Genomic DNA, 26,738 nt, shown 5'->3' on the forward strand with positions numbered 1-26,738 from the left:
TCCCTACCCCCAGCCCACCGCCCCCGAGGTCGCTGCTGCACCCTCGGGGGCGGTGTCAGAAAAGGCGCTGGCCCACCGGGGACGCGGGGCAGGGACGGAACACCCTTGTCAGAACCGCCAGGGACACGTGCCACTCCAACGCTGCACAAGGGGCTTCCTGAAGGCAGAGCGTAGACCCCGTGTTCTCCCTGGTAAGGAGCAGATACTTCAAAGTATCTGAAGAGAGGCGTGGGGGGAGGGGACGGGGAGCAGGGGGCCTGCCGGTGAGGCTCGGCCCCATCTGGCCCACACCTCAGGCCTGGCCTTGCCTTCCTGGGCAGTTAATTTCTACCCTTCTCCGTACATTGGACAAACATTGATTAAGCCCTATTACCTACAAGGCAGGCAGGTCCCAGGGCCTGGGGACAAAAGGATGGGCTGGAACTTGAAGAGCAGCCAGGAAGGGCCCTCCAGGTCTGGCACCAACAATGTGGGGGGGGGGGTCTCTTCCAATCCCCCCAGCCAGTTAGGCACTCCTGCCTATCCTCCCCTCATTTCCTTAGACCCAGGGCCTCTGCCCCAAGTCGGGGGCCCGTGTGAGAATAGCAGGGAAAGACGCTCTCTGAGCTGGTGGGCAATTCGGCAATACGGTTCCCTCCGGGTGGCATGCGAGTGCCCGAGAGCTCGTCCTGGGTCTCAGACTGGTCAGTGCCACTCCCCTCCCAGCCCCCACGCCCCCAGTTCTGAAAGATCCCAAATGCGCAGGGGATGCTGAGGCCTGACCGCCATCTGGGTTATTCAGGGTCTCTTGCGGAGAATGCAATGCGCTAGGCATGAGGAGCTTTTTTAAGTTGATGAAATCGAGTCCTTCCTTTTTAAGAAAAGCAGTCTCTCCCTCCCCCATGCTTTGGATATTTTGAACTATTTTCAACCAAGTGAGTTTGTGGACAAGGAACTGCAAAACCACAGACATTTCAGATGTGCACACACCCTCTGCCTGGGAGCTGGGGTTTCAGAAATGGAGTCGCCACTGTCATTAATAGCACCCCTGGTGGCTTCCACACCAGCCCGGGGCATTTCTCGTCTGAAAACCAGCACCTGGGCCCACCCGATAGTCCAATCTTCTGGGCACCTGCCCACCCCGTATTTGGGGGTTTGGTGGTCCACTGCCTCTAAGAAACAGCCTAATGCCATAACCCCCTGGGAAGATGCTGGGTCTCAGAGACAGGGCAGCATCCAGCCTGGGCCACAGCATTATTCTGCAGTGTTTTTATAAAAAGCACCTGGTGAGTGTAGACACACCCATGCGATTGTTCTCCCAGGGAGCTGGCTTGGAGTTCTCCCAGATTCACGTAGGTTCAGCTTATTGTGCATTATTCACTTCCATTCACAGTGGAGCTAAACACACTTAAGCTTATCTCCTCAGGGAGCCCAGCCAGGGTGCATGCCTCACCAAAATGCTCCCCTATGGGAACCCAAAGGACAATGGCAGGAGAGAGCGGACCTCCGAGGCCAGAATGTTGGCACGACTGTGCTCCAGACCCCATCCAGTCCATCCCCCTGCCTGCCTCTGGCCCCCCTTCACTTAACCACTGAGGCTGCCGTTGCCAGGCCTAGACACCTCCAGGTAAGGAGATTCCCCCATGTTCCCTCAGGAAACCGACCCCGGCACTTGGCCACACTCCCAGCCAGGAAGTTCACCCTTGTATCTAACCAACCGCTCTAATTGTACATCATTTATTTCCTCTTTTTTTCTGTCCTCAGAGGAGATGGGAAACAGCTGGGCACCACCCTTCAAGTAATAATTACCTCCTCCAAACTCGAAGACAATCCAGTTGTTCCTTGGCCTTCTCTTTCTCAGCTTAAATCATCTGTCCCCGGCCCTTTAATCATCCCCCATCCTTTGATCACTTCTGATGACTGTGTCCAAATTGGGGCTCCAGGACTTTAATAAGGCCTGATCCCTGTAGGATGGGGAGGGTGCCCTGACCCCCTGTCCCAGGGCATGCGCAGTCAGGGCCGGGGTCTGGACAGACAGTCCTGGTAGAGGCGCTGGGCAGATAAAATCAGCAGCAGCAGAGGGAAGAAAATGAGCTTAAATTTGGCGAGAGAAAAAGAACTGCAATGCGTCCAAATTCTGTGATGGTGCGCTCTCCCAAGGCCATGGGGGAGGGCAAGACCGTTTGTAGGCCTGGCCCAAGGGGAAGGTGTGATCAGGGGGACATCAGAGGGGCCACCTACCTCACAGGTCCGCCATGAGACATGTAGTGGGGTGAATGGTGGGCCCCCCAAAAGATATGTCCATTCCGAACCTCAGAATGAGACCTGACTTGGTGTAAGGATCTTTGCAGACAAATGAAGCTAAGGATCTTGAGACAAGATCACCCTGGATTAGAGTGAGCCCTGAATCCAATGACCAGTGTCCTTATAGAGACCAAAAAGGAGAAGACACAGAGGTGCAGAGAAAAGGGCCTCGTGAAGTCAGAGGCAGGGATGGGAGTGATGCAGCCAAAAATCAAGTAACACTTGGGACCCCAGAAGCTGGAAGCAGCAAGGAAAGACTCTTCCCCAGAGCCTTCGGAGACAGCTTGCCCTGCTGACACCTTGATTTCAGGCTTCTGGTCTCCAACTGTGAGAGAATAATTTTTTGTCATGTTAAGCCCCCCAGTTTGTGGTTCTTTGTTACGGCAGCCCCAGGACACTCCTACAGACCTTAAATTCCCATCTGAATCATCCCTTTAGGCCAAAGCTGCCTCTCCCAAAGATGTCTCATAAGCCACCAAACCTGCAGTCAGCAGTGAACGCTGGCCAGCAGGTGGCAGTCCTGAGGGGGCTCGGGGGCACTCAAGACAGCAAGTTTTCATAAGCAAAGCTGGAGGCCAGGGCTGGGTGAGAAAGGTGTAAATATGAAGCCTTTCTGGAGATGGAAGGAGCAGGCCTGAAGGGAAACCCCACAGGTCCAGCCCAGGTGGAGCGACCCTTGCAAAGCATGGGAAGAACGGGAGGAGGAAATGGATGGGCGGAAACAGCCATTTGGCTCACCCGTCAGTATCCCTGACCCCACGCTCCAGGGGGGTGGCATGGGGAGCAGAGGGAGGATGGTGGCTCTTTGCCCAGCAAAACCGGGCCTTTGGACCGGACACCCCATGCAGTGGACCATCTGGCTGCTCTGGGGCAGGGGCCATATGGTCTCAGCTCTACGTGCACCTGGCGCCCAGCAGGGCCTCCCTGAGCCGCAGAGCCTCGGGTCCAGCAGCTGCTGAGCCTTCCACAGCCCCCAAGCCCCTTCAGCCCACCATCTCGGTAAATGGCACCACCATCTACCTAGCCGCTCAAGCCAAATATCAAGGCATCACCCTCGAGTTCTCCCTTTCCCTCCCCACCACATCCAAGCCATCAGGAAGTGTCTGCCTCAGAAATACCCATGGATCAGTCTACTTCTGCCCTCCTCAAGTTCCCCCTCTCCAGCCCACCCCCTCTGCCAGAGGTATGCTGCCTAAGGTTTAACAACCAGCAAAAACAACTCTACCTGATATGTAGCATTTGCCTATTTCTGTGGTGTAAGTACTCCCATCTTGGCCAATTTGGGGCTACCAATGAGACACCATTGAAACTGGGGCTGGATATCGTTTATACGTGGAATCTAAAAAATGGTACAAATGAACGTATTTACAAAACAGAAATAGAATTACAGATGTAGAAAACAAACTTATGGTTACTGGGGGGAAAGGGTGGGGAGGGATGAATTGGGAGATTGGGATTGACATATACACACTACTATATATAAAATAGATAACTATTAAGGACCTACTGTATAGCACAGGGAACTCTACTCCATACTCTGTAATGACCTGTATGGGAAAAGAATCTAAAAAAGAGTGGATATATGTATATGTATAACCAAATCACTTTGCTGTACACCTGAGACTAACACAATGTAAATCAACTATACTCCAATGAAAATTAATTAAAAAAAAAAAAAAAGAAACTGGGGCTGGGAAGAGATTGCAGTAGCTGCCATTATACAGTGTTTCTACCATAGAGATACAGCAGAGGTGAAGAACTCAAGAACAAAGATGATCCATTCATCTATTGTTGGACATTTAGGTTGTTTCCCTGTCCTGGCTATTGTAAATAGTGCTGCAGTGAACATTGGGGTACATGTGTCCTTTTGAATTATGGTTTTCTCAGGGTATATGCCCAGTGGTGGGATTGCTGGGTTATATGGTAGTTCTATTTTTAGTTTTTTAAGGAACCGCCATACTGTTCTCCATGGTGGCTGTATCAGCATTCCCACCAATGGTGTAAAAGGGTTCCCTTGTCTCCACACCCTCTCCAGCATTTATTGTTTGTAGATTTTTTGATGATGGCCATTCTCACCAGTGTGAGGCGATACCTCATTGTAGTTTTGATTTGCATTTCTCTTATAATTAGTGATGTTGAACATCTTTTCAAGTGCCTCTTGGCATCTGTATGTCCTCTTTGGTGAAATGTCCATTTAGGTCTTCTGCCCGTTTTTTAATTGGGTTGTTTGTTTTTTTTTTGACATTGAGCTCCATGAGCTGTCTGTATGTTTTGGAGATTAATCCTTTGTCAGTTGCTTCATTTGCAAATATTTTCTCCCATTCTGAGGGTTGTCTTTTCGTCTTGTTTATGGTTTCCTTTGCTGTGCAAAAGGTTTTAAGTTTAATTAGGTCCCATTTGTTTATTTTTGTTTTTATTTTCATTACTCTAGGAGGTGGGTGAAAAAAGATCTTGCTGTGGTTTATGTCAAAGAGTGTTTTTCCTATGTTTTCCTCTAAGGGTTTTATAGTGTCTGGTCTTACATTTAGGTCTTTAATCCATTTGGAGTTAAGATGTGGTACGTATATACAATGGAACATTACTCAGCCATAAAAAGGAACAAAATTGGGTCATTTGTAGAGATGTGGATGGACCTAGAGTCTGTCATACAGAGTGAAGTAAGCCAGCAAGAGAAAAATAAATATCATATATTAACGCATATATGGGGAATCTAGAAAAACAGTACAGATGAACCTATTTGTAGGGCAGGAATAGAGACACAGATGTAGAGAACAGACATGTGGACACAGAGGGGGAAGGGGAAGGTGGGACGAATTGGCAGATTAGGTTTGACATAAATACACTACCATGTATAAAACAGATAGCTAGTGGGAACCTGCTGTATAGCACTGGGAGCTCAGCTCGGTGCTCTGTGACGACCTAGATGGGTGGGATATGGGTGGGGGGGAAGGAGGTCCAAGAGGGAGGGGATATAGGTATACATATAGCTGATTCACTTCATTGTACGGCAGAACCTAACAGAACATTGTATAGCAATGTTACTCCAATAAATAAATAAATAATAAATTAACTCAAAAAGAACAAAGATGATGGTTAAATGTAGTAAGATACTTCGGAAGGGGTGGGCTTTGTGTATTTATTATCTTTGTTCTTAATATAATTACTTGTAAGTAATTTAATTCATACCATATACATCTACTGTTCTGCTCTCACTTCCCTTCACCCTAGAACTCACAGCGAGGCTTTAAAAGTGAGATCAGACTACGTCACCTCCCACAGCTTAAGAGTCGAGTGCAGACTCCTTACCGAGGTCGCCGAGGTCCCAGGTGCCTGGCCTCTACCCGCCGCTGCAGCCTCACCTATTCACTCGGCACCCCCGGCCTCCTCCCTCCCCTCCGGTCTGCCTCCTGCTGCCGGACACCTGCATAGCTGTCCTCTCTGCCTGGACGGCCTCCCCCAGGTCTTGCTCCTGATGGCTCCCTGCCTGTCATTTCCATTTAAATATCAGAGAGACCACCCCAGGGCCCCCCAGAAGACCTTGAGCCAGTTGCTTCCTTGCCTCCAGGCCTGCAACGGAGACTCCCTGAGACTCCCCTGAGACCCTGTTAGATCCTGTGGAATGACAGAGTTCAGTTCCCTTTGCGGGATGGCAGGGTCGCGGGGACTCCTGACAGGGAACCGGCCCAAAGGGGCAGAGGGCCCTCTGGGACTCCCCTGGACTCCCTGCACTCCTGCCGGCCTCACACAGACCAGCCCCAGCCCCAGCATTCAGGGTGGCAGGCAGGGCGTTGCCTGCACCGGACCAGGCCTCCGTGACCCGTGTCCCTTTATCACCCTGTGAAATCAGCAGCAACCGTGCTTCAGACCACTGAGTCTCTCAGGCAGCCTGAGTTTGAATCTTCCCGTGAAGCCCGTCTCTGGGTACAGCTGACACTTAACCGGTGTGTAGGCTACAAAACACCCTTACACCATCTGCCCGGCTGCTTAAATGCAACCAGAAGGTTTCACTTAAAAGGGGAATGCCGTTCTCTTAGCACGTGATCTATCTGTTCCCCGAACTTCCCAGTTCTCACTCCAGCCTGCTTTGCTCGGAACATTTACAGCAAACTCTGACCACAGCGGCCTGGCCCTTATCTCGGAGGCAGGGGACTTTTTAAACAAAATCTTTCTCTTCTAAATCATGCTTTCAAGCCACCAAAGGAAGCTCCTGGCCTTAGGGCCCCAAGCAAACAGGCTTCCCCACCCCCAGCGAGCCGGAGCCCTCGACTCCAGTTGACAGACGCTCAGGCCTGCATCAGCTGCAGTTCCCCTGCGTCCTGACTATGACAGCATGACCCAGGAGGGCAGCACTGCCCACCTCTCCCATCTTTCAGATTCGCTGCAAATTTTACTGCCATGATATTAAACCCTACGGGACCCTGGGAGCCAGGGCAGGGGGAAGCGGCTCCTAACACAGAAGGCAGAAGGACAGGGCGGAAATCAGGACCCTGCAAGATGACCACTCACCAGCTGAACTCTGGCTGTGGCTTTGGAGACTCATTTGTTTATTCCTGTGGCCAATGGGCTTTTGATTGGCAAATTCGGCTGTCTGGGACACACTGGCTTGGTGAGTTATCACCCAGATACGATGGGGGAGGAGGAAGTCTCTTCTTTTGATGACTCATGTTTTATTCCTGATGATTCCCTCTTTACACAGTCCCACAACCCTCCGTTCCCACTCCAAGCCCCCAAGACAGGGCTTTGGAATGGATTAAAGTCCCCAGCTTCCTAGCAACCAGTAGAGGCTGTAGGTACAGAGATGGGGTGGGGGACGCTCAGCCTCCCACACCCCCCAGCTGATGGGAAATTCCCTCGGGCCCTTCTGATGGCTCTGCAAAGTCACACAAGGGGCCTCAGGGGAGTGGCCAGCCTCAAAGCAGCGAGTGACTGTGCCAGCCTGCAGACTCATCACCCCCAAGGCTGCCAGGAGACTTGGCCAGGCCACCTTCCCCGGGGGGACAGGACATTCCCAGGTCCCCAGGGGCCATCACTGTCCTGGCCTCCTTGCCACTTTTCTCAAGCAGGCACCCTGCTCCGAGGGCTCGAAAGCTGAAAGCAGCTCGCCACTGCTGCAGTGTGGGGACGAGGCTGAGTCACCAGCCTGCCCTAGTTCCACGTCAGCGGGAACAACGGGATCTGAGCGGGACCTGAGCAGAGAAGAGGGGACAACAGGGCCTCTGTGGCCACGCTTAAAGCACTGCAGTGACCAAGGCGATGTTGTCCCCAGGGAGCTGCCAGCCAGCCTGGCCCCTTGGACTGCGGCCACATGCTCTGACAATGCCCCAGCCCATTGCCAGGAGTGGTGGCCGGTCAGCATGGAAAGGGCAGGGAAGTAGGCTCCCTCCCTGCCTCTTCTGCACCCTCTCAGAAGTGTCTTCAAGGCTTATCTTGCAACCACAAACCCTGCTGGAATCCCCTTCAATGCCTGCCCCCTAAATGCTCATCCACCTACCCTTGCACACCTCCAGTGATGGGGAGCTCAGTACCTATCAATGCTGTTCACTCTATCTTTAGCCCGTTTGGGCTATTTAAAAGAGATGGGGTTGGGGGAGGGAAGGAATGAATTAAAGTCTGCCTGACCATAGCTCTTGCCCATGGAAGAGATATCCACTTTACTTTTTTCCAGAATACAAAAGTGAAAAGGAGATGTAGGGGCATGGACTATAGTTTTACTGCGAGATCTTTCTGGGGGCCTGGAATTAGGGGTGTCTGCCCTCTTCATAGCCAAAATGTGTGTGCGGGTTCCCTGTGGGCCGGATTTTTTTCCACCCCGTTCCCAGTCCACCGTGAATTCGAGAGGATGTTTTGTGCCCCTGGACGCGCCCGTTGGCCTGCCGTGACCCCCACGGGAGAGGGTACCTGAGATGCAGGCTCCGGGTCCTGGCCGGCAGCCTTGGGAACAGCCAGCTCCGCGTGGGAGGGAGGGAGGAAGAGCGGGGCGTGCTGGCGGGGCCCCCTCCCGACAATCTGGTATTCCTTTCCTGGATAATGAACTCTCCTACCCCAAGTGCTGCTAGAGCCAGCCAGCAGCCAAACCAACCTCAATGGACCGTTTGTCCCTCATGTGAAGTGACCTCGGGGACGTAATGGGTTTGCTATTAACTCACCCGCCTCCGCTCTTCCCCTCTCCCCCCCAGCATGAGTCACTCGCCTAGATGACTCGGCCCGGCAGGGCCCTTGCCAGGGGTTTGCCAGTTCTGGCCGGGCTGTGTGAGGGGAGAGACCAGCACAGAGGACAAAGGCCGTCCAGCCGGAGGCCAGTGGCCCGGGGTTCACACAGCTTCCCGGGGACTGTCTATACCCTGGGCCCCCGAAGGCAGGGGTAGGTCCCTCTGTGTCTCCCTGGTGCCTGGGGACCCTGGCAGCCGTGCCCCTACCCATCTGGGGACAGACCGTCTTCCGGCAGACTCCTGCAGGCAGGGAGCTGAGGGGTTAACTCGCATGGAAACTGGCCACAGAGATCAGGAACAAGAGTGCCGAGGCTGTTGAGGGCCAAGTACCACCCTTCCCACCTCTGAGAAGCAGGTTTGGGGGTTTGTTTGCTGGCTTTTCTTAATCTAAACACTCAGATTCTCTCACCCCCTCAGCCCTAGGCTCTGGGGAGGGAGGCTCCAAGCTGGCCTCCCTGCCTGGGGTCTTGGCTCCCCACAAGCTGAAGCCTTTCTAAAATGCAAATGTGACCGGTGACCCTCCGGATACAGTGGGAGCCCAGCAGGGCTGACAACCAGGCCTCCATCTCCTGCCAGCCACCCCTGCCTCCTCTCCCCGTGCTTCTCCTTGCCCTCTGCTCATGTCCAATTGCTCCCGGTTCCTGGACAAGCCAGGCGTTATAGCTCTGCGACTGTCCGACTCTGTTCCCTCTGCCTGGCAGGCCCTTCCCGCCCTCCTTGACCTGGCTCATTCTCAATCCTTCTGCAGGTGCCTCCCTGGCGCTTCTAGGGAGCTTCCCTGGAACCCCTGGGTGGGGGGACTCCCTTCTGGGCCCTACCATGGGTTTTCCCAGTGGCCGGGTCAGCCTCTAACCCAGACCATTCGCTGGAGGGGGAAGCCAGGCAGTGGGGATCAGGAGGTGGGCTTCCCGGAGCAGAGAATCAGCACCAGGGAGTGACACTGCAGGGCAGGAAGCGAGACGGGGAGCCCCCAGCCCAAGGAGGAAGGAAGCCACGAGCATCACCCCTCCCACAGCCCAGCAGTCCTGCCAGCCAGATGGGCCACCTTCTCAGCACAGCTGTTCTTCAGCAGAGAGAAACTTCTCACCTTCGGGAACAGGGTGGGGACATTCCAGATGGGGCCTCGTCTGGTCACAGGGACCATGGAGTCTGGGTCTCCGTGGCTCCTTCCATCCACGTGGCCACAGACCTGGCTCTGCCCAAGTGAGCACACATCTGGAGCTGCACGGCCCAAAGGGCAGGGCAGGGCAGGGAATCTGCCTGGTTAGCTGAAGCCACCACACAAATGGAGATGCTCACAGATCCAAGTGGAGACTTTGGTACCCGGGGCATCACTTCCAAGGAGGTGAACGAGGACATTCTAGGCCAGTGAATCACCAAATGTCTGCACACCTGGACAGGCCGTGGGCCCATCCCCCTACCACTGGAGAAAAGGAAACTGACGCAACTTACATATGGTGCATGTGGTCTTCTGGGCCAGTAGGGTGTGCAACCCAGCAGCTGAGAGGTTTGACCACTTGATTATGAATAATCTAGAACATTTATCCAGGAAAAAGTCCAGCATTGTCCAATTGGTGACCTAAAATCTCAGAATATATGTCCCCTTTCTGCAGAACCATGTCACTTTCCTAGCGCCGCCCTCTCATCCCATCTGCCACCGAAGTGTCAGTCGTCCAGAACACAACACAGCAACAACCGTTGTTAATCCTGCAGGTCTCCCAAATCTCCCCCGTTCATCGCTACACCTTTAGTTCTCAGCAGGAACTGACGTTCAGAATGGTGACCCCAGGACAAAGCAAGATCTTCCAAGGAGGGTTCAGTAGGAACCCTCTATAAAAACGAAATCAGTACTCAAACTTTCAGCAAGATTTTTGTTAAGAAAGGTTGAAAGACCAGGCTGAAACAGTGGCGTGCTCATAAATGTTTAACAACCTGCTCTGGTGGACAAGGGAAAGAGTGATTTATAACGTTTGCCAATTGCCGTGATGTCAATACTCCCACCATGGCTGAGTTCAGGCTACCAACATGACCTCCCTGAACACAGAGTTGGCAAGAGATGTGCACACCACTAGCTGAAACTCTCAGATCACTACAGCTTATTCTTTCTTCTTGGGAGGGTGAGAAGTCTAGGAAGCCCTTTGCTAGGCAGAACAGCAACAGCAAATAGGGTTCAACCAGCAGGCCAACCCAATCAATGGCCCACCATCATGATGTGAGGGAGGTTTCTGAGGCTGCCTCAGTGCTCGGGGAGAAAGAATGCGATGATAATTGACTGATGATGTCTGCCCCAGCCTCAGGATGGGAGATTGGTGCACGTATTTGCCATTTGCCATTCCTGACCTAAGACATTTCTCTTGCCTCTAAAGTTCAGTGCAAAGGTCACCTCCTTGGCAAACTCTTACCCAGTCTCACCTTTTTCCTGAGTAATCCCTACCGCAGAATTTACTACCACTCTGTACATACAAAGGGAGTTATTGGTGTGTGTGGCACAGACCCTAATTGCTCCCGCAGTATCTGACATCCTTTTCTTCTACGGTAACAAAAGTTTCAGTTGGCACATGGCTGCCCAGCTAAAGAATACATTTCCCAGCCACCCCTGCTGCTAGGAGTGGTCATGTAACGAGGTTCTGGCCATCGGGAGGGGAGTTGAAAGGTTTAACTTTTAAGGCACTCCTGCCCCTTCCTCTCCCCCTGGCTGGAGTGCAGATGTGATTGCAGGAGCTGAAGCAACCATCTTATTTCATGAGGTGGAGGCTGCATGTTGAGGATGGCAGAGCAGCAAAGGAGGAACAAACTGTGTCCCTGCTGCTCTGGGCCACCATGACTGCTTACACTTGGATTAGGAAGTGGAAGAGAAATGAACTTCTCTGTTGTGTTAGTCTTTGTTACGCAGCCAGACGGCATCCTGACTGATACAGTATGTGCCCATCATCCCGGCAATCTGGGCAGGAGAGGGCAGAGCAAGGCTCTTAGCATTATGCACTGAGCCCCTAGCAGAGTCTGATACGATAAGCGTAGTTAAAGCAAAATGAACAGTCTAGTTCACCCAAGGTTTGTTTTGTTTGCTTGTTTTGGTACTTGAAACTGGAACATAAAGATCTGAGGACGTACACTAACTAACATAAAGCAGAGAGGACACCCAATAAATACGTGCCCAGAGTAGGCTGGGACTGCTCCAGGGAGTTATATGTTGGGATAGATCTTGAAAGTCACCTACACAGTCAGATGCGTGCTGGACAGAACAGAGCAGCAAAGGAACAAAGGAACCAGTCACGTCAGGAACAAAGCACGTGCCCAGGACATCAGGAGGTGCTGAGCCTGGGCTCCGGCCAGACGGTGGGTGCAGACTCAGGGCGGCCATTCCCCAGGCCATGAGATAGAGGGCAAGTTACTTCACCTCTCCGAGCTCCCAGTGACTATGTTAAGAACAACAATACCTAGATTGAAAGGATTAGTGATCATAAGTGGAAAGTGTCTGACATAAAACAAGAGCTTGGTAAGTGTAGCTCTTATTATCTATAACATACAGTTCAACCCCCTTTGTTTTTTATGGGTGTGAAAACTGGACCTAGAGAGGCAGAATGGTTTGCTGAGGGTCACATAGCTGTTACTGACAGAGCCAGGATTAGAACCCAGGGTCCCTACTCCTCCTGCAGCGCCCTTGCTGTGTAAGAAGTTGTCCTGGATGAGTATAAGGACTAGGTAATCGGTGAGAAATTTTGAAAATGAGACTGGAGGGGGAGAAAAGATGAAGGGGGAATAAGAACAAGAGGAAAAACAGGAGGCGGACCTTTTCTGAAAGCTGGCCCTCTCCTACATTCATTATCTCCTTCAATTACATTATTAACTCCTTTAATCCTCACGAACCCCCAGGAGGTAGGCTCCCCAGTACCCCGTTTCTGCACAGGAGCGGAGGTGTGGGGAGGATGGCGGCCTGCCGAGGCTGCCAGGTACCAGTAGAGCCTCTGGGACATGGGCTCCACCTGTCCGACTCCCACATCCATCCGTGTGGACCTAAAAAGGCTCCAGGGCAGCAGGGGCCATGGCTTTGAGCCCCTGCAGGAGGTTCTAAAGGCCAGGGAGAGCGGACTGGAGGCCAGGCCAGGTGCAAGGTCCCCGCAATGCTCGGGAGAAGCTGGGGGTGGGGGCGGTGAGGGGGTGTGGTGGGTGCTCACAGCATCTGTGCAGCAGAGGCATAACCGGGCTGAGAGGCAGCACGGCTTCCCACAGACGATCCACAGCGGGCAGCCGGCACTCCAGTCCCCCAGGTTGGGGGGCCTTGTTCATGGCAGTACCTCTAGGTCTGGGAACGACCTCCACCCTGCAGCGAGGACCCCACCCTGCATCGTTGGAAGATTCAGAGGCTGGTTTTCTTCTGAGGATGAAAACTCAGAACCTCGACATGGGAGGAAGCAGCCTGGAGTGCTTCTAAAAGCTCCATGGATTTTGCATGGATCCCATCACATCCCTCATTGTGAAGGCCTTTCAGACGCGGCAGCCATTGTGCGTGGGACGCGGGTCTCCACCTACCAGGTAGAAGGAACATGGGGTGGGCACGTGACCCACGAGCCACCTTCAGGCTCTTTGCACACAGCTGTGTGACACAAATGAACAGGCACAGCAGCCAGGACACAAGGCAAGACCCCCCCATTGGCTAGCGTTCCAGAACAGAATCCTGGCAGCCACCCCCCCACGGGGCTGGGGGAGGTTGGGGGATGGGGAGCGTTTGCACAAGCTCTTCGTACACGTGTGGCTGACGATCACCCCCACGTCCGTGCCCGGGAATCTGACCCAGAGCCTGCCGGCATCAGGGCGCTGGTAATCCCCAGCTGCTCTCCTGACGCCACTCGGAGACGCTGTCCAAGGTGGAAAGGAGAGCGTCACTGTTTTCAAGGTCACACACCCCAAAGGGAGATGCCGAACCGGAGGATGGAGACAGGCATTTGGGCCAAAGCCATCAGCTGTCAGTCACGCAGGTCAACGGGGGAGCACAAACCCATTCGTTTAGCACTTTTACTGAGCAACTACGAAGAGCCCAGCAGCCCAGAGCATCCGGGGAACCCAGCTCGTGAGAAACATCTCGATCCTTTCCTGGGCCTAATTGTAACAGGAAGAACTTGGCTTTTGGTGTCACACAGACCTAAAGAGGACTCCTGGATCGGCTAAACTATTAGCTGGTCGAGTCCGGGCAAGTTACTCAACGTCTCTGAGCCTCTGTTTCCTCGTAAAACAGTCCCCGTGCCTGCCGCAGCTGGTGTCAGAAATGTGATGTCTGCAGACACCCAGCACTGGCCTGGGTCACAGGACTAGATCCATTCCTTGCGGACAAGAGCGTGACAAGCAGGCGCCAGGCCTTGTGCTGTGCTCTGCTCCCTGTGGGAAATACTCCAGGGATGTATACTACCCATGGCCGTCCTAAGGCACAGGGAAATCGCAGCAGGAGGCAGGCCAGGCCCCTCAGCTGCTTCTCCCAAAGCTTCCCCCAGAGGAGAAATTATCGCCTCAAGTGCCATTTCCTTCTCTGACAGCTGCCTGGATCCATAAGCAAGCCCACTGGCCGGGGCTCCATGGTGCAGGAGGGCCTTGCGGGAGTGGGTTTGAACCTGACCAGTGACCTCCAGGGAGGAGGGGGTCATTCAGCCCTTCCTCCAGCTGGAAGGGAGGCTCCGGGCTGGGCAGGGGCATTTGGAGAAATCCAGTTCCTGGGAGCTGGGCCAGACCAGAGGGACCAGGCTGCCAGAATATCCCTCAGTGCCCGAAGCAGGACAGGGCCAAAGGGAGACCCACACAGGGCCCTGGCTGGCAGGAGACCTGCTTCACATCAGAGGAGAAACAGCAACCCCTGAGTGAGTGTGTGAGTGTGTATGAGTGTATATGAATGGGGGACGGGTGTGGATAAGGGAGCTACAGAACCTGGGTAAGGCCCTGTACCCCGCTATGCCTCTGTTTCCTCATCTATGAGATGGGGCTAACACTACCTACTTCCAAGAGTTGTCAGGAAATGAAAACGTATTAATATTTATAATATGTTTAGAACAGGGCCTGGCACAAAACCACTGCTCTAGGTTTGCTGAATAAGTAAAAATAAGACACATGTGGGATTTCCCTGGCAGTCCAGTGGTTAGGACTCGCGCTTCCACTGCAGGGGCCGCGGGTTCGATCCCTGGTCGGGGAACTAAGATCCTGCATGCTGCGAGGCGCAGCCAAAAAAAAATAACAAAAGACACGTGTTATTATGTGCTTAGAACAGAGCTTGGCATATCGTAAACATGGATAGCTGGTGTTCTTGAATCCTCCCATTTGAACCAGGAGAAGCCGTGGATGCTGAGCCCCGTTCTAGGGACCCTTGAACAGGAGGGGCTCTACCTAGGGGGATTTGCCTCTATGATTAGAGTTGCCTCAAGCCTCCAAGTGCATGGGTGCGTGTGTGTTCATACATACGCGTGACTCTCTTCACGTGCTTACCCAGAACCCGTCTGACATAGCTCTGAATTATGATGTCGGGGCCAGGCGAGTGGGCCACAGGGCTGAGGCTCCATTTCCATAGGAACCAGGTGAAGCGAGCTTTTGATCGGCACAGGAAGCCAAAGAGAAAGAGCAGGGGAGAAAGGGTGGTAGGCTCAAGCCCAGCCTGGTCCCCTGCCCTAAAGACAAAGCAGAGTGCATGGAGCCTGATGGTGGAAGGCCCCTGTCACAGACATAGTCTCAGTAATATTACACTTTGAAACTCAAGTTCTCATTAAATAACAGACGCCTGGCATTGGCAAGAACCTGAGGTCCCTTCTACAGCAATCCTGGACGATCTCCATACAGTCCCTGTTTGAATACTTCTAGGCATGGGGAACTCACTACTTTGCAAAAGGGCTCGCTCGTCTGTCAGAAAGTGAAACTTGCAAGAAAAACTCCTCTTTAGGTAATGAGTCAAACTCCACTTTCTGTTACCTTCCAAGTATCTGGTTATGGTTTTGTATCTTGGAGGGACTCAAAATACGCCCTCTCTTTCTTCTACGTGACAACTTTCCAACTATTTGGAGACAGTGACTGTAGCTCTCCTCTTTTCTGCGTCTCCTGTCCAAGCAACCGCCAGCCCCCTTCCAGTCCCCTTCTCTGACCCATCTCAAGCCCTCTCGCCGTGCAGGCCCCTCTCCTGGGGCCCTCACTTGTCCATCCACATCCTCCTTCACGACTGAGCCCTGGAGAGGCCCCTCTGTAGGCAGGCCCTGCTGTAGGTTGAACTGTGCTCCTCAAAAGATATGTTGGAACCCTACTGCCCGGAACCTGTGAACATGACCTTATTTGGAAATCAGGTCTTTGCAGATGTGATCAAGATAAGGGCACCTCGAGTTAGGGTGGGGCCCTAAATCCAGTACCTGGTCTCTTTATAAGAGAAAGGAGCGGGTGATTTGGACCCAGAGACACACAGGGGAGAAGGCCATGTGGTGACAGAGGCAGAGACTATAGTGATGTGGCCCCGGGTCAAGGAGAACCAGCAGCCACCAGGAGCTAGGAAGAGGCATGGAAAGGATTCTCCCTCTGAGCCTCCCGAAGGAATCAACCCTGATTTCGGTTTTTTGAGTCCCTGGATTGTGGTCATTTGTTATGGCAGCCACAGTACCGATCTAGGGCCTGAGCAAGGGTGGCTCAGTTGGCACCGTGTCCCGCGCCCCTCAACCCCTGCAGCCAAAGTCTTCATCCGTCATCCTGTCTCACTGGCAAGATCAAGCGGCCATTCACCCCGAGTTCCGGTCAGCAAGTATCCGTGGATTTTCCCACATCCCCAGTAAAGGCAGCCCAGCCACTCACCGAGCACCTGCTGCCGGGGGTCTCCCGCCATCCTGGTGCCCCTCATCCGGCTCACTCTGGGCAGCCCAGTGCCCCTCCCTCACCCCATCTTATCCTGGGGCCCGGGGGCAGGCCCAGAACCTGCATTTTAGCAGGTTTCCCAGGTGACTTCATCAGCCAGCTTGGGGGGCTCTGGGCCAGGTGATTTTGGCCCAGGACCCCAGGACAAGGGCCGACCTGGAGTGTGGACCCTCCCGACCTTGAGAGACTCCCTGGGGCACAGGTGGGTCTCCTGAGCCCCCCAGAGCTGGGGCACACAACGCCAGGACAAGCCCTCAACTGCACCGGACACTTCTGGCAAAATCTCCTCTTCTGAACATAAACTGTCCCCACCCACCCCACTTTCTGTTCCTTTGAATGAACAGCAACAAAAAACATGATTTTGTGCCAAAGGTGGGGCTGAAGTTTCCCAGAGTCCAGTTTCCTGTCAGGCCTAGGTACAACGCGCAGGAGCGCTCCCTGTACGTGTGTGTGTGTGTGAGTGCACGTGTGTGCATGCACGCACGTGTGTGTGTGTGTGTGTGTGTGTGTCCCCCTCCACATGCAGCCTGGGGAAGGGTGGAGAAGCTCACGGAAATTATTTCTGGTGTCAGGAAGATGGAAAATGGGCACATACACGTGTGCGCGCGCACACACACACACACACACACGCACGCACACACCCCCCACCCCCCCAGAGGGAAGGCCTTCCTTTCCTTTCGCCTCGAAGGATCTCTGGGCTTGGGAAACAAGACCGGACATCAGGAATTTGAAGATCTGTCTTGAGCATCCCGGCAACCTCCATCGGTCCTTCTAGGTGTGAAAGGCGTTTCCCCAGTTTCTGCTGCGTCTCCTGTTCCCACCCCACCCTGTTTCCTCCTCCGGGCTCCTTCAATCCCTGGGCCGCCTGCTCTGACCGCCACCCTTGCACTTGGCTGTGAACCATTTCCTCTGCACCACGCGCACGCGCACGGCGCTGGGGGAGCAGAGAGGAGGCTTTCTCTGCCGAGCGGAGGAAGGGGCTTCTCTTCCTGGTCCCGGGCCTTGTTCGGCCTCTGGCACAACTGCCGCGGAGTTAGCAGCCAGCAGTGCCCTTCCCGTGGACCAGCCTTATCCCCCCCAGTGCCCCCGCACCTGGCCAACACTGGGACACCTGGTCCCAGTACACTTCCTGTGCACCAGCTCCAACCTGCGCACCCCCTCCAGAAGTTTCTCAGCCACCCAGTAAGCTGCTGCTAGAGACCAACTCCACCCACACCCTCCGGCAAGAACTTTTTTTGCCACCAGCAGGCCGCAGGTGTCTGTGGCAGCCACAGACTCTCCAACAAGGCCCGAGCCCAAGGTGAAGCAAGGCGGGGATGACACCCCGAGTTCCTCATTTCTTCTCATGTACCTTCCCTCAGCCCCGGAGGGAGTAGCTGCTTCTTTTGTGTGTGCGGTAAAATATCCATAACATAAAAGGTACCATTTTAACAATTTTCAGGTGTACATTTCAGTGGCATTAATACATTCACATTGTTGTGCAGCCATCACCATCCGTCTCCAGGACTTTGTCATCTTCCCAACTGAAGCTCTGTCCCCATTAAACACTAACTCCCCCTCCCGTTCCCCCAGCCCCTGGTGACTACTGTCACATGCATCTGCTCCGGATCCTGCTCTCCGTTCTTTTGGGTATATAACTGGAAGGGGAATCACTGGATCATGTGGTAATTCTACGTTTAATTTTCTGAGGAACCACCAAACTGTTTTCCATAGAGGCTGCACCATTCGACATTCCCACCAGCGGCGCCCAAGGTTTCCAATTTCGCCACATTCTCCACAACATGTGTTACTTTCTGGGTTTCTTTTTGTTTTTGTTTTTGTTTTTATATAACAGCCATTCTAATGAGTGTGAGGTGGTATCTCATTGCAGTTTTGATTTGCGTTTCCCTAATGATTAGTGATGTTGAGCATCTTCCCATGTGCCTGTTGCATCTGTATGTCTTCTTTGGAGAAATGTCTGTTGAGGCTCTTTGCCATTTTTTCAATTGGGTTGTTTGGTTTTTTGTAATTGAGTTGTAGAAGTTTTTAATATATTCTGGATATGAATTCCTTATCAGATATATGATTTGCAAATATTTTCTCCCATTCTGCGGGTAGCCTTTGCATTCTGTTGATAGCCATCTTGGAGTCACAGAAGTTTTTAATTTTGATGAAGCTCAATTTACCTATTTTTTATTTTGTTACCTGTGCTTTTCAGTGTCGTATACAAGAAATCACTGCCAGGGACTTCCCTGGTGGCGCAGTGGTTAAGAATCCGCCTGCCAGTGCAGGGGACACGGGTTTGAGCCCTGGTCCGGGAAGATCCCATATGCCGCGGAGCAGCTAAGCCCGTGCGCCACAACTACTGAACCTGCGCTCTAGAGCCCGCGAGCCACAACTACTGAGTCTGCGTGCCACAACTACTGAAGCCTACGTGCCTAGAGCCCGCGCTCCACAACAAGAGAAGCCACAACAATGAGAAGCCCGCGCACCGCAACGAAGAGTAGCCCCTGCTCGCCGCAACTAGAGAAAGCCCATGTGCAGCAACGAAGACCCAACGCAGCCAAAAATAAATAAGAAAGAAAGAAAGAAAGAAAAAGAAAAAAGAAAAAAAGAAGTCACTGCCAAATGCAATGTTCCAAAGCTTTCCCCTACGATTTCTTCTAAAGTAGTTATTTCTCGTCTTTGCTGTTTCTATGTTCCTCAGAGTCCTCTTTCACCCTTGCAGTAGTTAAACACCTTTTACCAGTTAATAATTCTTTATATTTCACTTTGCTGTTCAAATTACTGGTGTGGTTTCTGTTTCCTGCCTGGGCCCCGACTGATACACCAAGTAAGTAGAAGGAAGGAAGTAATGAAGGTAAGAGCAGAAATCAAGGAAATGGAAAATAGAAGCAAAATAAAGCCAAAAGTTGGTTCTTTAAAAAGATCAACAGATCAACAAACTCATAGCAAGACTGATAAGAGAGAGAGGAAAAGAAATGAATAATATAAATTACCAATATTAGGAATGAAGGGTTATCCCTAAGATCCTATAGATATTAAAATGATAATAAATATTATGAACAACTTTATATGAATAAATTCAACAACTTACATGAAACAGACAAATTCCTTCAAAATACAACTTACCAAAATTGATACAAGAGGAAGTAAAAAACTTGAATGGCTCTCTCTATATATTAAATAAATGTATATTTAAATTATATTTAATATATTTAATTAAATATTTATTTAATATATTTAATACATTTTTTTTTTGGCTGCGCTGTGCAGCTTGCAGGATCTTAGCTCGCCTACCAGGGATTGAACCTGGGCCCTCGGCAGTGAAGACACCAAGTCCTAAACACCGGACCGCCAGGGAATTCCCTAATACACATTTTTAAATTAATTTTGTAACTTAAAAAAAAACTTTCCAAGAAGAAAACTCTAGGGAAAGATGGCTTCCTTGGTGACTTCTATCAAACATTTAAGGAAGGAAATAACACCAATCTTATGCAAACTTTTACAGAAAATAGATAGGAAGGAACACTTTGATCACCTTGAGGCCAAAATAACCCTGACCAAGACAATATCAAAACAAACTAACAGAAAATACCACACCAATATCCCTCATGAATCTACACACACACACGCAAAATCCTTAACAAAAAACTAGGCAAATCAAATCCAGCAATATATAAAAAGGAAGCTCAATAGATATACTGAGTTTCCTGGACTTATTTCCTGGTGTAATATTCAAAAGTCAATCATTGTGGGACTTCCCTGGCGGTCCAGGGGTTAAGACCCTGTGCGTCCACTGCAGGGGGCACGGGTTCGATCACTGGTTGGGGAACTAGGATCCCTCATGCTGTGCGGCGCAGCGAAAAAAAAAAAAAGTCAATCGTAATTCATCTTATTAATAGAATAAAGAAAAAAGTGATCATTTCAATAGATATAGAAAAAGTATTTACAAAAGTCAACACCCATTCTTATTAAAAACTCTGGAAAATTAGGGATAGAAGGGAATATCCTCAGTTTGACAAAAGGCATATATGGAAAACCTATATTTAACATGATACTTTCTAGCATAAGGCAAGGATGTCCATGCACCACTTTTTTTTTTTTTTTAATTAATTAATTATTTATTTATTTATGGCTTTGTTGGGTCTTCGTTTCTGTGCGAGGGCTTTCTGTAGTTGCGGCAAGTGGGGGCCACTCTTCATCGCGGTGCGCGGGCCTCTAGCTATTGCGGCCTCTCTTGTTGCAGAGCACAGGCTCCAGACGCGCAGGCTCAGTAATTGTGGCTCACGGGCCTAGTTGCTCCGCGGCATGTGGGATCCTCCCAGACCAGGGCTCGAACCCGTGTCCCCTGCATTGGCAGGCAGATTCTCAACCACTGTGCCACCAGGGAAGCCCCATGCACCACTTCTATTCAACATTGTACTGGCAGTTCTAGCTTGTGAAATAAGGCATGAAAAATAAAGGCATCAAGATCAGAAAGAAAGAAGTAAAACTGCCTATTTTCAGACAACATGGTTGTTTACTTAGTAAATCATAAAACATCTACAAAACAAGTGCTAGACAAATGAATTGGACAAGGTCATGGGATATAAGATTTATACACAAAAATCCACTGTATTTTTATATAATTTTTATATACTAGCAGCAAACAATTGAAAATGAAATTTAAAATATATATTCAATTTACAATAGCACCAAAAACAGTTAGAAATAAATTTAACTATTGACATGAAGATCTTTTCACTGAAAACTACAGAACAACATAATTCTGTAGAGATTAGAGAAATACAAAAAAAAACTTAAAAAATGGAGACATACCGTGTTTCTAAGACTAGAAGACTCAATGTTATTAAAATGCCAATTCTCCCTAAATTGACCTATAGATTCAATGCAATCTCAATCAAAATTCACATGGCATTTTTGTAGAAGTTGATACTCTATTTCTAAAATTTATAAGGAAATTCAAAGGACCAAGAATACCCAAAGCAATGTTTTGGATATATTAGGAGATCTTATTTCAAAGCTTATTATAAAGCCACATTAATCAAGTTAGTGTGGTACTGGCAAAAGAATAGACAAAACACTAATAAAACACAAGAGTCCTGAAATAGAACCACATATACAAAATTAATTGATTTTCAACAACGGTGCCAAGGCAATTTAATGGGGTAAGAATGTCTTTTCAATAAATGGTTCTAGAACAACTGGATGTCCATACAGATAAAACAACAACAAAATGGACCTTAACCCCCTACATCATACCATACAGAAAAATTAATTCAAGGTGGTTTCTAAACCCAACATAAAAGCTCTAACTGTAAAGCTTCTAGAAGAAATCATTGAAAATATCTTCGCCACTTGGGGGTAAGCGAAGCTTTCTTACAAAGAACACAAAAAGTGGTAACCACAAAGAAAGACTTTGTTAAATTAAACTTAGTCAAAATTAAAATTACAAACTTTTGCTCACCAAAAGCTATATCATTAAGAAAAGAGTAGGCAAGCCACAGACTGGGAAAAAATATTTGCAATTCATGTATCTAACAAAAGACCAGTATCCAGAAAGAATAAGAACAAGTCAAACAACCCAATTTTACAACGGGCAACAGGGTTTCCCTGGTGGTGCAGTGGTTAAGAATCCACCTGCCAATGCAGGGGACACGGGTTTGAGCCCTGGTCCGGGAAGATCCCACATGCCACGGGAGCAACTAAGTCCGTGCACCACAACTACTGAGCCTGCGCTCTAGAGCCCGCGAGCCACAACTACTGAAGCCCGCGTGCCTAGAGCCGGTGCTCCGCAACAAGAGAAGCCACCGCAATGAGAAGCCCGTGCACCGCAACGAAGAGTAGTCCCCGCTCGCCGCAACTAGAGAAAGCCCGCGTGCAGCAACGAAGACCCAACTCAGCCATAAATTAATTAATTAGTTAGTTTTTAAAAAAGGAATAAGATTGTCAGAGCTGCAAGGGATTTTAAAAAAATAAAATAAAATAAAATGGGCAACAGATTTGAAAAGACATTTCGCAAAGGAAAATATACAAAAAGCCAATAAGAACATGAAAATGTGTTCAACAGCATGAGTCATCAGACAAATGCAAATTGAAGCCAGAATGAGATCGCCACACACCCACCAGAGTGACTACATTATGAAAGAGACAGCACCGAACGTTGGTGGGGATGCAGGGCATCCAGAACGCTCAGACGTTGCTGGTGGGAGTATAAAATGATACAGTCACTTGGAGAAAAGAGCTAGCAGTTTCTGACAAATCTAAACAGATACCTATCCTCTGGCTCAACAATTCTACTCCTTGGTATCTACACAAGAGAAACGGAAGCATATGTCCACAAAACCTTGTACAAGAATCTTTATTCATGAGACCCCCAAAATGGAAACAGGCAGGGGCCCATGAACAAAAGGGCTAAAAAAAAAAAACCCAGAGACAGTTCATGCAATGAACACTGTACAGCAATCATGGAACAACTACTGTTACCTGTGGCAACACGGGTACATCTGAAAAATATATACGTAGTCAAACTGGCAAAATTCATTTATAGTAGAAAAAAATCAGAAATCTGGTTGCTCCCGGGGCAGTGGAGGCAGACACCGACCGGGAAAGGGCATGCGGGGGTGACGGTGATATGCTACACTCTGATAGGAGCCGGGATACAGAGAGCGGTACCCTTAAGATCTGTGCGTTTCAGGGTTACATACATCTTACCTCAAAGAAAGAAAAAGAACCATAAACAAATACTGGCCTCTGGTTAGGGAGAGGCGAGCTGAAGTGTTTACGGGGTAATGTAGACTGATGCCAGCAACTGATTTTGAAACGCATCTGAAACAACCACACGGAGTGTTGGTGGCTAGAGGGAGGGGTGTGTGAGGAAGCAGACAGCAGAATGTGCACCGCAGAATCAAGGTGGTGGGCATGGGAGTGTTCACACCGTGATCTTTCCTGTGTGTTTGAAAGTTTTCATAGTAAAAAGTTGGGAAATTTTAAAAGAGACTGAGATATATCAACCAGAAATAGGGAAGAAAGAAGAGGTGGCAGGAGACCCCCTCCCCGAAGCCCCGAGCTCTCAAACCTCACTGGCTTGGCCCGGTTTAGGACCACCCCGGGCGAGGTCTGCAGCGCTCTAGCCCCGGTGCCAGGGGAGGTGCCGTCCTCACCTATTTCCCGTGCTCCCCACCTGCCACTTCCGTCGCTGCAGCAGACGCAGTGAGTGGAAATAACACCTGGGCAGCCTCCTCCCACAAATTCAGCGAAAATGAAAACCCAGCAGGCACTGGGCTCTTGAGGGCCTGCACCGCCACCTCCTGGAAGAAAGGCTTCCTGCACCTGAATTCCTGCCCCTTTCGGGGTTCGGCTTCACCGCGGTCCCCTCGCTCCCTTCCAAGGCTCAGCCAGGCCCCAGCTGCAGTAAATCTGCAGGTGAGATGCATGGAGGATGCACGTCTCCAGAACCCGGGCCCCTCTGTCCACACCTCCTCAGAGGGATGCATGCTCCCCTTCCGCTCCCAGCTGCTCTCTACAAGCTGGGGGGTGGCGAGGGCTACGGGGCATTCCTGGAGATATGCCCCCCCAAACACACGTCACAGAGGCACAGCCCAAGACCACCCTCTCCAGGTGGTGAACAAGCCCCCAGCCCGCAATCACCTCCAGCCCCTTCCCTCTCCCTCGGACACGGCGACATCAGGATTAGGACACTCTAAAGACCCTTGAACTTGGAAAAACATGGAAGACAGTCATTCTAAAGCTATAGTTCTTTAGTTATTATCAGATAACAATATACCGACATCTCCCAGGGCGGGCATGGCTGAGGGCCCTACATCCTGGGATGGAATACGCCACCTGGAGAAGAAACCTGGGCCCCGGGGGAGGGACAAGCTGGCCAGAGCTGAGCTGGGCGGATGATGGGGGACAAAGTCCAGACTGAGGGCTGCCCAGTGTGGACATCAGGGGCAACAGGGCCAGAGAAGGACACGGGCCTGAGCAGAGCCACGGAAAGGGAGGCCTTGGGCTGTGCACTGAGTCCCTGTGCTGACAGTCACACCTGTACTGCCCCCACCAGATGCCCCGCAGGTGGTTGAGCATCTTGCTGTCTGAGTAGCAAGCAGGGCTCTTGGGGCTTTGACCAAAACGTTCCCTCTGTGGGGTGGGGTGTCCTGTCAGAGAGGCTCTTGGATCTCCTTTGTCCCCAAGTCCCACCCAGCCTTCTCCAGGTGAGCAGAAACAGTGCCAGGAAAGGCCAGAGGGAGAATCCGGGACAGGCTGCCCAAGGGCCAACTTCAAGATGCCCTGGAAACAGGGGCTGGAGGAGCAGCATCTCAGGCCACTCCAGCGGGAGGGGAGGGTCGGTCCCCTGACCCATGAGCCACGTCACAGTCACACCTCCCCAGAACCACCTCTTCTCTGACACCCGAGCCCTGGAGGCTGCAGCCAGCAGAGCAGGCCAGGTGCCCGGGCTCCCTGAGCAGCTCCTTCCTGCTGCACCAGCTCTGGATGCGGGACAGGGCCAGGCTCTGTGCGGAGGGGCCACAGGCTCGAGGGAGCGGCCGGAGCGGGAGAGGAAGATGCTCGGCACACACGGGCACTCAAACAGCGCGTGCGTCCCGAACTTCCCTGCACCTGCCTCCGTGGGTGGCACGGGACACGGAGGGGACACAGTGGACCCCGGGGGAGCAGCGGAGGGTCTGAAGGCGAAGAGGCAGGAGGTAGGGAGAGCAGCTGGGAGGGCCAGTCTGGGCCAGAGAAGAGAGCAGCCGGGAGGGCCAGTCTGGGCCAGAGGAGAGGGTTGGCCCCAGAGGGGAGAGAAGGGACGCAGAGGCCAGCGAGTGGAGGAGGCACAAAGGGAGCCCCAGTGGGACCTGGGGCTGGGACAGAGCGGGGGGAGGGGGAGGAGCCGCAGCCCAAGATCACACAGGCTCAGCCCCCAGCCCTGCCTGCCTGGCCGCCTCGCTTCTCCTGCCCCAGGAACCGGGCACCAGGCCAGAATCCCCGGGCCTCGGCTACTGACTCACCCCAGCTCTGAGTGCCAGTGGGATGCCCTGGAAAACATTCCGTACTTCCATGCCTCCCCCAGAGTCAGGAGCCCAGAGCTGGGGAGAAACCTGAGGCTCAGAGGGACCGGTGGGATGGGACGGTGTCCTCAGACACACTGGCCACCACCCCACGTGGGGGCATGAGCAGGCATGTGTGATATCCCTGCCAGAGAGTCAGGACCCAGGAGATACAAAGCGAGGAGGTCCAGAATCATGCTTCCCCTGAGGCCGTCCGCTCCTCGGGTCACCTTCCCAGGACTCAGGCCACCCCACCCTCGGCCAAGCATGCACCAAACCACAGCCTCTGCGCTCAGAGGCCGCAAGCACTCCCTCCTAAAGATAGCAGCCCGCGGGGCAGGACTGGGCAGGGCTGGGCAAGGCTGGCCAACACGTCAGGGTGTCCAGAGGCCTCTTCAACCACCAGGGTCCACCCAGCAATCAGAGGTCCTCCCTCTCCAACTGCATAGAGTGACGGTGATGGCCACCCCTCCAGGCTCCCCTGCTTCTCCTCCCTGCCTGCTACAGGTGAGTCTCAGCAGCCACGGGGCACTCAGGTCCTGCCACTTTCTCCACCCATCACACCGAGGAAAGAAACGAACCCTCACCAGGGCCTCCGAGGCCTGGCATGACCTGGCCCCGCCCATCTTGCTGGTCTCAGACTTGCCCCTCTCCTCCAACAATGCAGTCCAGCCACTTGCACCTCCGTGATGTTCTAACCTCAGGGCCTTTGCACTCGCTGTTCCCTTTGCCTGAATGTCCTTCCTCTGGATCTTGACCTGTCAGGTCCTTCTGGCCACATAAGTTTCAGCTCAATGTCACCCCCTCAAGGAAGGTGTCCATTAATACACACCCACATACACACACACCTACTAACAATCACATCACATCACCTGTTCTTTGTTTCTTCATCTAAAGTCATCAATTGATGTGTTTATTGGTTAGCTGTCTGACATCTAGTTCAGACTGCCAGCCTCAAAGGAGCAGGGACTGGCTCCTCACTGTAGGTCAAGAACCTAGGACATGGCTGCACGTAGTACGACCTCAATAAATATTTGCCAGATAACTGGGATGACAGGTGTCTAGTGGTCCTGCGAACAGCCACCTGGAGACATCATGACCTGAGGTGAACTCAAAGCGGAGGACAGAGATAGAGGTCACTGATTGTTCACACTCGCTGGCGGGAGGGAGAATCGGGACCATGCAGAGGAACGGCCTCTGGGCGTGTGGGCTCCTGCCACGCAGAGCTGGGCAGCTCTTCACACCCACCTGCTCCAGCAGACAGGCCCAGCCCAAAAGCATTTTCAACTTTTCATAGAAAAGTTTCAGAGCTGGTGCCTCTTTGCTAATTTCCAAGGGGTGTGTTGCT

At 51.7% G+C, this 26,738-nt stretch overlaps 1 protein-coding gene and 1 long non-coding RNA gene across 4 annotated transcripts in view; one reads left to right on the plus strand and one right to left on the minus strand.

Annotated features, from left to right (window-relative positions):
* The window catches only part of SEPTIN9 (septin 9), a 165,336-nt gene that overhangs the window by 106,180 nt on the left and 32,418 nt on the right, over nt 1-26,738 (minus strand). The gene's annotated exons all lie outside the window — the stretch shown is intronic.
* LOC133080240 (uncharacterized) lies at nt 113-3,590 on the plus strand. The gene is made up of 3 exons (XR_009698440.1): nt 113-191; nt 1,406-1,606; nt 1,744-3,590. It is a non-coding gene; the product is annotated as an uncharacterized LOC133080240 (long non-coding RNA).

This window comes from Eubalaena glacialis, chromosome 19, assembly GCF_028564815.1.
Source record: "Eubalaena glacialis isolate mEubGla1 chromosome 19, mEubGla1.1.hap2.+ XY, whole genome shotgun sequence".
Taxonomy (NCBI): domain Eukaryota; kingdom Metazoa; phylum Chordata; class Mammalia; order Artiodactyla; family Balaenidae; genus Eubalaena; species Eubalaena glacialis.